This window comes from Puma concolor, chromosome B3 (assembly GCF_028749965.1).
Source record: "Puma concolor isolate L17-30 chromosome B3, mPumCon1.1.hap2, whole genome shotgun sequence".
Taxonomy (NCBI): domain Eukaryota; kingdom Metazoa; phylum Chordata; class Mammalia; order Carnivora; family Felidae; genus Puma; species Puma concolor.
In genome coordinates, this window is record NC_141672.1 from 75924149 (window position 1) to 75937328 (window position 13180).

Sequence of the window (13180 nt, forward strand, 5' to 3'; positions counted from 1 at the left end):
ATGTTTTTATTATTTTACTGTAGTCGTTAGGACATTGATTGAAATATAGAATAGAAAGAATAACATTGGAAATCTTTCTCTTTTTCAAATTTTTAAGGGAATGCTTTTAACATCTCCCTTTGAAAACAAATTCAAAGATTCCCTTGTTCAGGTTAAGAAAGTTCCTTTTCTTCCTAGTTTGTGAAGAGACCTCAATTAGAAATACATGTTAAACTTGACCCAACTCACTTTTCTGCATATAGTGAGATAATTTTAGTTACTGTTTTTATGTGTGGTATGTTGCATGCACTAATATTTAATCTTTCTCATACTCCTGAGATGAATCCTAAATGATCGTGGTGTATTAGTATTACTTTTTAAAATCCAATGCTGGCTCGATAATAATTTACGTGCAGTCATTGCTTTTCATAAGTAATATTGGTCTATAATTGTTATTTGTCATCTCTTTGTTTATTTTTGTAATTGTGGTTCTCTTGGTCTCATAAAATGTGTTGAGTAGTAGCCTTGCTGTTTTAATTTTTCTTAGCACAGGTATGGAAATTATTGGTCTTGGGTTTGATTTAAGTTGCCTGTGAAACCATATGTATGTATAAAGATTGAAATTTCAGTTTAAATTCTGGTACATTTAATTCCAGTTTTCAACTTTTCAGTTTTGCTGAGTGATAATTTTTAGAAAGTTTTACATTTTGTTCAAGTTTTCTGATTAATTTGTATGGATTTATTCCTTGCATGTTCTTATAATTATTTAAATTTTTGCTGTGTCTGTGTCTTCCTTTACATCGTATTTTTCTATCTTCTTAATTTCCTTGAGATTTCTTATCAGAGAATTGTCTATTTTCTAATTCTTTCCAAAGAACCATATTATTTATTTATTTATTTATTTATTTATTTAATTTTATTTTTAAATTTTTTAAAACACTTACATCCAAATTAGTTAGCATATAGTGCAACAATGATTTCAGGAGTAGATTCCTTAGTGTCCCTTACCCATTTAGCCCATCCCTCCCTCCCAGAACCCCTCCAGTAACCCTCAGTTTATTCTCCATATTTATGAGTCTCTTCTGTTTTGTCCCCCTCTCTGTTTTTATATTTCATTTTTGTTTCCCTTCCCTTATGTTCATCTGTTTTGTCTCTTAAAGTCCTAATATGGGTGAAGTCATAGGATGTTTGTCTTTCTCTGACTGACTAATATCACTTAGCATAATACCCTCCAGTTCCATCCATGTAGTTGCAAATGGCAAGATTTCATTCTTTTTGATTGCTGAGTAATACTCCATTATATATTTATATACCACATTCTTTATGGTATATTTATAGACCACATCTTATATACCACATTATATATTTATATACCACATTATATATTTATATACCACATTCCTCCATCAATGGACATTTGGGCTCTTTCCATGCTTTGGCTATTGTTGATAGTGCTGCTATAAACATTGGGGTGCATGTGTCCCTTCAAAACAGCACACCTGTATCCCGTGGCTAAATGCCTAGTAGTGCAATTACTGGGTTGTAGGGTAGTTCTATTTTTAGTTTTTCGAGGAACCTCCATAGTGTTTTCCAGAGTGGCTGCACTAGCTTGCATTCCCACCAGCAATGCAAAAAGAGATCCTCTTTCTCTGTATCCTTGCCAACATCTGTTGTTGCCTGAGTTGTTAATGTTAGCCATTCTGACAGATGTGAGGTGGTATCTCATTGTGGTTTTGAATTGTATTTTCTTGATGATGAGTGATGTTGAGCATTTTTTCATGTGTCAGTTGGCCATCTGGATGTCTTCTTTGGAGAAGTGTCTATTCATGTCTTTTGCCCATTTCTTCACTGGATTCTTTGTTTTTTGGGTGTTCAGTTCGATAAGTTCTTTATAGATTTTGGATACTAACCCTTTAACACATATGTCATTTGCAAATATCTTCTCCCATTCTGTCAGTTTCCTTTTAGTTTTGCTGATTGTTTCATTTGCTGTGCATAAGATTTTTATTTTGATGCGGTCCCAGTGGTTTATTTTTGCTTTTGTTTCCTTTGCCTCCAGAGACGTGTTGAATAAGAAGTTGCTGCAGCCAAGATCAAAGAGGTTTTTGCCTGCTTTCTCATTAAGGATTTTGATGGCTTCCCATCTTACATTGAGGTCTTTCATCCATTTTGAGTTTATTTTTGTGTATGGTGTAAGAAAGTGGTCCAGGTTCATTTTTTTGCATGTCGCTGTCCAGTTTTCCCAGCACCACTTGCTGAAGAGACTGTATGTATTCTGCTGAATATTCTTTCCTACTTTGTCAAAGATGAGTTGGCCATATGCTTGTGGGTCCATTTCTGGGTTCTCTATTCTGTTCCACTGATCTGAGTGTCTGTTCTTGTGCCAGTACCATACTGTCTTGATGATGACAGCTTTGTAGTATAGCTTGAAGTCCGGGATTGTGATGCCTCCTGCTTTGATTTTCTTTTTCAAGATTGTTTAGCTATTTGGGGTCTTTTCTGGTTCCACACACATTTTAGGATTATTTGTTCTAGCTCTGTGAGGAATGCTGGTGTTATTTTTATAGGGATTGTATTGAATATGTAGATTGCTTTGGGTAGTATTGACATTTTAACAATATTTGTTCTTCCTATCCAGGAGCATGGAATCTTTTTCCATTTTTTGGTGTCTTTTTCAATTTCTTTCATAAACTATCGTTTTCAGTGTATAGATTTTTCACCTCTTTGGTTAGATTTATTCCTAGGTATTTTATGGTTTTGGGGGCAATGGTAAATGGGATAGATTCCTTGATTTCTCTTTCTGTAGCTTCATTGTTGGTATATAGGAATGCAACCGATTTCTGTGCATTGATTTTATATCTTGCAACTTTGCTGAATTCATGAATCAGTTCTAGCAGTTATTTCATGGAATCTTTAGGGTTTTCCATATAGAGTATCATGTCCTCTGTGAAGAGTGAAAGTTTGACCTCCTCCTGGCCGATTTGGATGCTTTTATTTCTTTGTGTGGTCTGATTGCAGAGGCTAAGACTTCCAATATTATGTTGAATCACAGTGGCGAAAATGGACATCCCTGTCTTGTTCCTGACCTTGGGGGGAAAGCTCTCAGTTTTTCCCCATTGAGGATGATATTAGCATTGGGACGTTCATATATGGCTTTTATGATCTTGAGGTATGCTCCTTCTATCCCTACTTTCTTGAGGGTTTTTATCAAGAAACGGAGCTGTATTTTGTCAAATGCTTTCTCTGCATCTATTGAGAGGATCATATGGTTCTTGTCCTTTCTTTTATTGATGTGATGAGTCACATTGATTGTTTTGTGGATATTGAACAAGCCCTGCATCCTAGGTTTTAATCCCACTTGGTCATGGTGAATAATTTTTTTAATGTATTGTTGGAACTGGTTAGCTAATATCTTGTTGAGGATTTTTGCATCCATGTTCTTCAGGGAAATTGGTCTATAGTTCTCCTGTTTAGTGGGGTCTCTGTCTAGTCTTGGAATCAAGGTAATGCGGGCTTCATAGAAAGAGTTTGGAAGTTTTCCTTCCATTTCTATTTTTTGGAACAGCTTCAAGAGAATAGGTGTTAACTCTTCCTTAAATGTTTGGTAGAATTCCCCTGGAAAGCCATCTGGCCCTGGACTCTTGTTTTTTGGCAGATTTTTGATACTAATTCTATTTCCTTACTGGTTATGGGTCTGTTCAAGTTTTCTGTTTCTTCCTGTTTCAGTTTTGGTAGTGTATATGTTTCTAGGAATTTGTGCATTTCTTCCAGATTGACCATTTTATTGACATATAATTGCTCATAATATTCTCTTATTATTGTTTTTATTTCTGTTGTGTTGGTTGTGATCTCTCCTCTTTCATTCTTGATTTTATTTATTTGGGTCCTTTCCTTTTTTTTTTGATCCAACGGCTAGTAGTTTATCAATTTTGTTAATTCTTTCCAAGAACCAGCTTCTGGTTTCATTGATCTGTTCTACTGTTTTTTTTTTGTTTTGTTTTTTTTTGGTTTTGATAGCATTAATTTATACTCTAATTTTTATTATTTCCTGTCTTCTGCTGATTTGGGGTTTCCATTGCTGTTCTTTTTCCAGCTCTTTAAGGTAAGGTAAGGTTAGGTTGTGTATCTGAGATCTTTCTTCCTTCTTTAGGAAGGCCTGGATTGCTATATACTTTCCTTTTATGACCACCTTTGCTGTGTCCCAGAGATTTTGGGTTGACTTCCGTATACTTTTTAATTTCCTCTTTAACTTCTGGTTAGCCCATTCTCTCTTTAGTAGGATGTTCTTCAGTCTCCAAGTATTTGTTACCTTTCCAAATTTTTTCTTGTGGTTGATTTCGAGTTTCATAGCGTTGTGGTCTGAAAATATGCATGGCATAATCTCAGTCTTTTTGTACTTGTTGAGGGCTGATTTGTGTCCCAGTATGTGGTCTATTCTGGAGAACGTTCCATGTGCATGGAGAAGAACGTATATTCTGCTGCTTTAGGATGAAATGTTCTGAATATATCTGTTAAGTCCATCTGGTCCAGTGTGTCATTCAGAGCCATTGTTTCCTTGTTGATTTTTTGATTAGATGATCTGTCCATTGCTGTGAGTGGGGTGTTGAAGACTCCTACTATTATGGTATTACTATCAATGAGTTTCTTTACGTTTGTGATTAATTGATTCATATATTTGACATGATATTTATATACTTAGAATGATAGATTGTTCTCCATCTATGTTTGTGATTAATTGATTTGTATATTTGGCATGATATTTATATACTTAGCATGATAGATGGTTCTCCATCCCCTTATTTTCAGCCTGAAGGTGTCTTTAGGTCTAAAGGGGGTCCCTTGTAAACAGCATATAGATGGATATTGTTTTCTTATCCATTCTGTTACCCTATGTCTTTTGATTGGAGCATTGAGTCCATTGACTTTTAGAGTGCTGAAAGATATAAATTCATTGCCATTATGTTGCTTGTAGAGTTGGAGTTTCTGGTGGTGTTCTCTGGTCCTTTCTAATCTTTGTTGCTTTTGGTATTTATTTATTTTTTCATCTTTTCTCCCCTCAGAGAGTCCCCCTCAAAATTTCTTGCAGGGCTGGTTTAGTGGTCACAAACTCCTTTAATTTTTGTTTGTCTGGGAAACTTTATCTCTGTTTCTATTTTGAATGGCAGCTTTGCTGGATAAAGAATTCTTGGCTGCATATTTTTCTGATTCAGCACATTATATATATCCTGCCACTCCTTTCTGGCCTGCCAAATTTCTGTGGATAGGTCTGTTGCAATCCTGATCTGTCTTCCCTTGTAGGTGAAGGACTTTTTTTTCCCTTGTTGCTCTCATGATTCTCTTCTTGCCTGAGTATTTTGCGAATTTGAGTATGATATGCCTTGTTGATGGTCACTTTTTGTTCAATCTAATGGGGGTCCTCTGTGCTTCCTGGATTTTTATGTCTGTGTCTTTCCCCAGGTTAGGAAAGTTTTCTGCTATGATTTCCTCACATAAGCCTTCTACTGCTATTTCTTTCTCTTCCTCTTCTGGGACCCCTGTGATTCTGATGTTGTTCCTTTTTAATGAGTCACTGATTTCTCTAATTCTTTTTTTTTTTTTTTTTTAATTTTTTTTTCAACGTTTTTTATTTATTTTTGGGACAGAGAGAGACAGAGCATGAACGGGGGAGGGGCAGAGAGAGAGGGAGACACAGAATCGGAAACAGGCTCCAGGCTCCAAGCCATCCGCCCAGGGCCTGACGCGGGGCTCGAACTCACGGACCGCGAGATCGTGACCTGGCTGAAGTCGGACGCTTAACCGACTGCGCCACCCAGGTGCCCCAGATTTCTCTAATTCTTAAATCGTGCTCTTTTGTCTTCATCTCCCTCTTTTTTTCTGCTTCATTATTCTCTATAAGTTTGTCCTCTATGTCGCTGATTCTCTGTTCTGCCTTGTCCATCTTGCACCGCTGCATCCATCCATGATTGCAGTTCAGTTATAGCATTTTTAATTTCATTCTGCCTATTTTTTACTTCTTTTATCTCTGCAAAAAGGGATTAGGATCTGTGTTGGTTAAATCCCTGGCTGTCTTTTCTTTGTGTTCTTTCTTTTGGGGTAAATTCCTTCGTTTTGTCATTTTGAAGGGAGACAATTAATGAGGTAGAAAAATTAAAATTAAAAACATTAAAATTAAAAAATATTAAAATTTAAAAATTAAACACACACACACACACACACACACACACACAAATCGAATAAATGATGCTAGATCCTAGGCGTGTTTTGGTTGGGTGTTGAAAGTGGTTTGACAGATTAGAGAAAAAAAGGTGGAAAGAAAAAAAAAGGAAATCATTTGAGAATATGAAAAAATGAATACACTGAGGTAGGCTAAAATGAGATGATGGGAGTAAAATAGAATTTGAAAAAATTTACACACAAGTAAAGAATATAGTAGAAAAATTAAAAAATATTTTTAATATTAAATAAAAATAAAAAATTAATTTTTCTCTTTCTGTATTCAAGAAAAAGAAAAGAAAAAATAAAAAAAGAAAAAGAAGGAAATCGTTTGAAAATTTGAAAAAAGTGAATACACTGACATAGACTAACATAAAATGATGGAAGTAAAATAGAATTTGAAAAAGTTTACATAAAAGTGAAAAATATAGTCAAATAAATTAAAGAAAAATATTTTTAACAGAAATTGAAAGTAAAAATGAAGTTTTTCTCTTTCTGCATTCAAGAAAAAGAAAAGAAATGAAAAAGAAAAAAGGAAAAGAAAAAAAGGAAATCGTTTGAAAATTTGAAAAAGTGAATATACTGATGTAGACTAAAATAAAATGATGGCAGTGAAATGGAATTTGAAAAAATTTACATAAAAGTAAAAAATATAGTAAAAAATTAAAGAAAAATATTTTTAATAAAAATTGAACAAAAAAATGAATTTTTTCTCTTCCCATATTCACGAAAAAGAAAAGTGGAAAAGAGAAAAAAAAAAAAGAAAAAAAATTGAATTGATGATGGACCTACTAACAGATTGAAATAGGACTGAAATTGCTTTGTTTTCCCCTAGAAGTCAGACTATGAAGCGCTTTATAGTCCATAAACTAAGCAGGCAGTAAGACTTGTGTTCTTGAAGAGTGAGGTTGACCCAGTTGGGTGGGTATTAGTGTAATGGCTCCATTCTCCACTAGATGACACTGCTAGCCTACTGGGTTGGAGTGCTGTGGCAACAGTAGGTGCGTATGCGCATGCGCGGGAGTGGTGAAAATGGTGTCACCCAGCTACCCAGTTCTAGTATTAGAACTCTGTTCTCCCCGATCAGCAATCATGCACCTGTCCTCTGTCTTCAGCTTTTGTCCACTCCCCGCTTTTTCACTGTCTGTGACCAAGCCCCAGGCAGTACCTCTCTCCTGAGTTTTGTCTCAGTTGCAGCTGTGTTTCCCGGCCCCTTACCTCTGAAGGAACTGAGGCTTTGACCTTTCTGCCCCTCTGTGAGCAGTGGCCGAATAAGCAATGGCTGAATGTCAGCTGCACCCAGGAATGCTTGTTGGACCCTGCTACTGCTGATGCCCCGAGGCTGCGGCCAGGTGTCAGCCCACCCCAGAAAAAGTTTGTGAGATAGTGTAGCAGCAGCTTTTCAGGGATTATGGAAAATCACAACACACATCTGGCACCAGGCTTCGCCCTTAACGACCTTGTTCCAGCACCAACGAATGTGGCCGTTCTCTGGGTCTGCTGGGACCAGGTGGCTTCAACAGTCTCTACCAAATGCCTTCCAGCAGTGGAACTGCTTTTCCCCATGTGGCCCAAGAACCTCCCAGACCCTGCTCTGCTCCTGGGGATTCGCCCTTCCCACCAGAGCACTGCCAGGTGTGGAGCTGAAGAGTTGCAGACTTTGTGCTCCCCTTGTTTACAGTCTTAATGGAATTTAAACCCTCTCTTTCTCCTTTCTCCCTTTTTAGTTTAGTCCCTGCAGCTGTTTTCCACTTTCTCTCCAGCTGCTTTTTGGGAGGGAGGGGTGCTTTTCCCATGTTCTCCCCGCCCCCTCCTGCCCTGTGTCCGTCCTCTCTCCACCCGCAAAAGTACCTCCCTGCCCACCATGGCCTCTTGCTCCCCAAGTTCACCTCTCTGCACTGTGTACATGCTGAATTCTGTCGTTTGGACTGTGCAAATTGTTGTGTTAATCCTCAGATCAGTTTTCTAGGTGTGCAGGATGGTTTAGTGTTGGTCTGGCTGTATTTCTTGGACGCGAGACACAAAAAAACTTCCATGCTGTTCCGCCATCTTGGCTCCCTCCAAAGAACCATTTTAAATGGATTCTTTCCTTTGTTTCTTTGCCTTTATTACCTTAATTTTAGCACTGATTAGGACTATTTTTGTCCTCCTACTTTTGTTTACTCTTACTCTCTTTTAAAACTTTCTGGTTGAATGTTTAGCTCATTACGTTCAGTCTTTTAATTTACATATTTGAAAGGTATAAAAAGTTCTCTGTGTGCTGCTTAGGTTCATTGCTCAAGTTTTACAATTTATACCTTTCATGATTGTTCAGTTGGAAATATTTTAACAATTCCGTTATAATTTTTTTTCTGGTTCATAAATAATTTTATTTTTTAAGTTTATGAATTTATTTTGAGTGAGAGAGAGAAAGCAGGGGAGAAGTAGAGAGAGAGGGAGAGAGAGAATCTCAAGAAGACTCCTTGCTGTCAGTGCAGAACCTGATGCAGGGCTCGAACTCATGAACCTGAGCCAAAATCGTGACCTGAGATTATGACCTGAGTGAAATCCAGAGTCAGACATTTCGCTGACTGACCTGCTCAGGTGCCCCTTGTTCATAAATTATTTAGGAGTGCATTTCTTTTTATTTAAAGTTGGCTTTTTTATGAATAGTATCTAACTTTATTAATTGTAATAAAAACACATGATATCACTATATGATATTGATTCTTGAATACTTATTGAGATTTGCTTTTTTGTGGTAAATATTACTGATTATTTCTTATTTTAAACATTATTTTTAACGTTTATTTATTTTTGAGAGACAGAGACAGAGTGAAAGTGGGGAAGAGACAGAGAGAGAAGGAGACACATCCAAAGCAGGCACCAGGCCCTGAGCTGTCAGCACAGAGTCCGATGTGGGGCTCAAACCTACACACCCTGAGATCATGACCTGAACCTAAGTCTGACACTGAACTGACTGAGCCATCCAGGCACCTCTATTTCTGATTCTTTCTTTCTTTCTTTCTTTCTTTCTTTCTTTCTTTCTTTCTTTCTTTCTTTCTCTCTCTCTCTCTCTCTCTCTCTCTCTCTCTCTCTTTCTTTCTTTCTTTCTTTTCCTTCCTTCCTTCCTTCCTTCCTTCCTTCCTTCCTTCCTTCCTTCCTTCCTTTTAATTTTTAATGTTTATTTATTTTGAGAGAGAGACAGACAGAGCATGAATTGGGGAGGGGTGGAGAGAGAGAGAGACAGAAAATATGAAACAACTCCAGGCTCTGAGCATAGAGCTCAATATGGGGCTCGAACCCACGAACGGTGAGATCATGACCTGAGCTGAAGTCTAGTGATTAACCAAATGAGCCACCCGTGCATCCCTATTTCTGATTATTTATTAAGGATAAATTTCCTAATATAGAGCTTTCTTCTGGGCCACTGACATGCCATCCAGACTGAGGAAGACCCGGAAACTTCGGGGCCACGTGAGCCATGGCCACGGCTGCGTCTGTAAGCCGGAAGCACCCAGGAGGCTGTGGTAATGCTGGTGGCATGCATCACCACAGGATCAACTTTGACAAATATCATCCAGGTTACTTTGGAAAAGTTGGTATGAGGCATTACCACTTAAAAAGGAACCAGAGTTTCTGCCCAACTGTTAACCTTGATAAACTGTGGACCTTGGTCAGTAAGGAGACATGGGTAAATGCTGCCAAAAACAAGACTGGAGCTGCTCCTATCATTGATGTGGTGCGATCGGGCTACTACAAAGTATTGGGAAAGGGAAAGCTCCCCAAACAGCCTGTCATTGTGAAGGCCAAATTCTTCAGTAAAAGAGCTGAGGAAAAGATTAAGGGTGTGGGGGAGCCTGTGTCTTAGTAGCCTGAAGCCACATGGAGAGAGGTTCATTAAATACTAACAACTGCTTTTCTTTTCTGGTCTGGGTGTAAGTTCTTTAGCACTCCTACCTCTCTATCTGTACATTGGAAAGTCACCTAACAGATCCAGGAGTAAGGGTATGAGGGCCCGAGCTCCTTTTGCCAACTCCCCTCAGAAAATGTGCAAGAGATAGCACCAGTACTTAAAGGACTTGGCCCTACCTTGAACATTTATAAAGTGAGAATATTTGTCGATAGCATATTTGTGTATCTTAGAGTTGAAAGGCCAGTTTTGCATTGTATACTCTGAAAATACAACGAATGGGAGAATATAAAAAAAATTTCCTAATATAGAATTGTTGGGTGAAATAATTTTATACATATTAATAAATTACCCTTCCAATGACTGTACAAATTGACATTTTTATAGCATTTTCTAAGAGTTTCGTTTCATGACATCAGCATCTAATGATTTAAAACAAAGTACTTAACAATTTGTAGAGAAAAAAATATTTGCTTATTGTTTTATAATGCATTTGTTCACCATGACATTGGATTCTTTTTGTATTTGTGCTTGTTTTTTTGTAATTGTTTAATTTTTTACATTTATTTATTTTTGAGAGATAGAGTGAGACAGAGTGTGAGCTGGGGAGGGGTAGAGAGAGAAGGAGACAGAGACTCTGAAGCAGTCTCCAGGCTCTGAGCAAACTGTCAGCACAAAACCTGACATGGGGCTCGAACCCATATCATGACCAGAACTGAGGTTAGGCGTTCGACCGACTGAGCCACCCAGGCGCCCCTGTGCTTGTTTTTTTGTTTTTTTTTTAATTTGGAAATTATTTGTTCATATCCATTGCATTTTTAAAAATTGGTATAATTTTTCTTGAGTTTCTTTGTAAAAATGTTTTATTATTTTTTTTTTATAATTTTTTTTTTAATTTTCTTTTTCAACGTTTATTTTTGGGACAGAGAGAGACAGAGCATGAACGGGCGAGGGGCAGAGAGAGAGGGAGACACAGAATCGGAAACAGGCTCCAGGCTCTGAGCCATCAGCCCAGAGTCCGACGCGGGGCTCGAACTCACGGACCGCGAGATCGCGACCTGGCTAAAGTCGGACGCTTAACCGACTGTGCCACCCAGGCGCCCCAAAAATGTTTTATTTTTTAAGGATATTAAATAACTTTGTTCATAAACGATCATTATCCCAGAGTCCATTAGGATTCTTAGCCAGATAGGTAGGCAGCTGAATGTTTATTTTGACAGTTTCTGAGCTCCTTGAACTAATCATGTACCTGGGCCCTCCCAACCCCACAACTCGCCATTACCCTGATGTATCTTAACATACAAACCACAGAAGATCCGTGGCCTTTATCCAGGTTGTTTCTGAGAACTCTTTCAGAAAACTCTGAAATGCTGGCTGCTGAAATTATCATTCCAGAAGAGTCAAAGTTGACATGAGTACCAACGGGTACATGTAAAGCTTAGGGTGACCTACTCAAGATAAGTAACAAGTTCTCCTGACCAAGTTACTCTTCTGACAGGGGTTTATTATAAAGGATGAATCTTTATAACCATTGTTATAAAGTGCATCTTGCCCAAAGTCATGATAATGAAATGGGGAGCTTCTCCCAATGGAGAGGTTTACAAGCCTGGGATTGGGTAGAAGACAGGCTTTGGGAAAATTGTGCTTGCAGGAGAAGGAAAGAGTTACTCACAGACTTTCCTAAACTTTAGGAGAATTTTAAAGAGATTCGGCCTCATTACCTCAATATTATTCAGGCTTCTAATTTTCATCCTTATTCCTTTTTTGTCCTGAGTTCAGGCCTCTCACCCACCCCCAGAGAGTGTCAGCGTCTTCTCATTGTTCTGAGAGTTGTGTTAGTGGCACGATTGCCCCCTGGAGGCCAGAGAGAGGAGCAGCCTCCTTAAAGTATTCTAGGCCTGTGTCTCTCAGGGCTGGGGGCACATTAGAAGAACCTGAGGGGTTGTAACAAAGAGTGCTCAGTCCTGAGCACCTAGACCACTGGGGAGGTGGGGACACATTCCAGTATCACCACATTAAGGTTTAACCTTGAGTAAAACAATAAAATGGAAATGAAAGCAACTGCTCTGAAATAAATCTAAACATACCCAGAAGCAGAATCACTCATAGAAAGTAGCAGGGTAAATAAAAGATGTCAGGGGGATGGAAAAAGGAGATATTTTACCTGTAGGTTTACCTGTATGTTTACCAGTCTGGGAGGTAATCCATTTTAGCAAATCTCCCCGTGGGACTTGGAGTTTGAGTGTGACAGATTTTTGGTGTGTATTTGTGATGTGCCCACGAAGGTGCTCATTTTCATCTATAAGTTGACTGCTGATTACCCAAGTTGGCCTCCTAATTCTTAGACCTTACTTTTCACTCAGCTTTCCCTGGGTTCTGGGTGGCTGGAATATTAGTAGGGGCCAACATCACTGAGCTCTCAACTGACACTGGATCAAGGGCTTGGTTTCAGTGCCAAGACTAGCATTTTTGATAGTTCTACTTCAACACTGGCACTAATTTAAATTTTATCTTTTCAAATCATAAAATCACAAAAATTAGAATTAAAGGGCCTTTTGAGGTTCCCCAGGCAAACTTCCTTATTTTAAAGATCTGAAAAAAAGACATAAGAGCATTTTATATTTGGCAAACAAATAAACATAAATTATAGCTACCCTACTTTCGTACCTTCTTCTCTGTCCTCATTCTGTAAGTTGTTTCTGGGAGTTTCTATTTCTGGATGTAGAAACTTCATGGATATAGAATGGTTGTGGATAGATGGAGGGAGGAGAGAAACACCTTGAAATACCTCTCAGGCCTGTGCCTGAGGGACAGACTTCAAGTTACGAAGTGACTTTCTGCATGGTCCTAACTTCCTGGTGTGCATCAGGGAGGGAAATCTGGCAATGTGTTTCTAGATCCAGCTCTATCTGCCCTATATTAAGGGTTAACAGAAATCTGGACTTTAAGGATACTGCTAGTGAAGTCTTAGAAGGAAGTAAAGACTATGTTATTGGGAACTGGAGGAGGGGACTCCAGGTCAAGAGTTGCAGAAAAATTTTGAAATTGCCTCCTATGGTTATGCAGAAAGCTGAACTCTGTTGTAGAGCTGGGGAG

The 13180-nt window shown here is 38.2% G+C and overlaps 1 protein-coding gene, 1 long non-coding RNA gene and 1 pseudogene across 10 annotated transcripts in view; 2 read left to right on the forward strand and 1 right to left on the reverse strand.

Annotated features, from left to right (window-relative positions):
- Positions 1-13180, reverse strand: part of LOC112855941 (T cell receptor alpha chain MC.7.G5-like) — a 167161-nt gene that overhangs the window by 144680 nt on the left and 9301 nt on the right. The gene's annotated exons all lie outside the window — the stretch shown is intronic.
- Positions 1-13180, forward strand: part of LOC147580085 (uncharacterized) — a 323282-nt gene that overhangs the window by 142206 nt on the left and 167896 nt on the right. The window lies entirely within an intron of this gene.
- LOC112855033 (large ribosomal subunit protein uL15 pseudogene) lies at positions 9569-10090 on the forward strand (annotated as a pseudogene).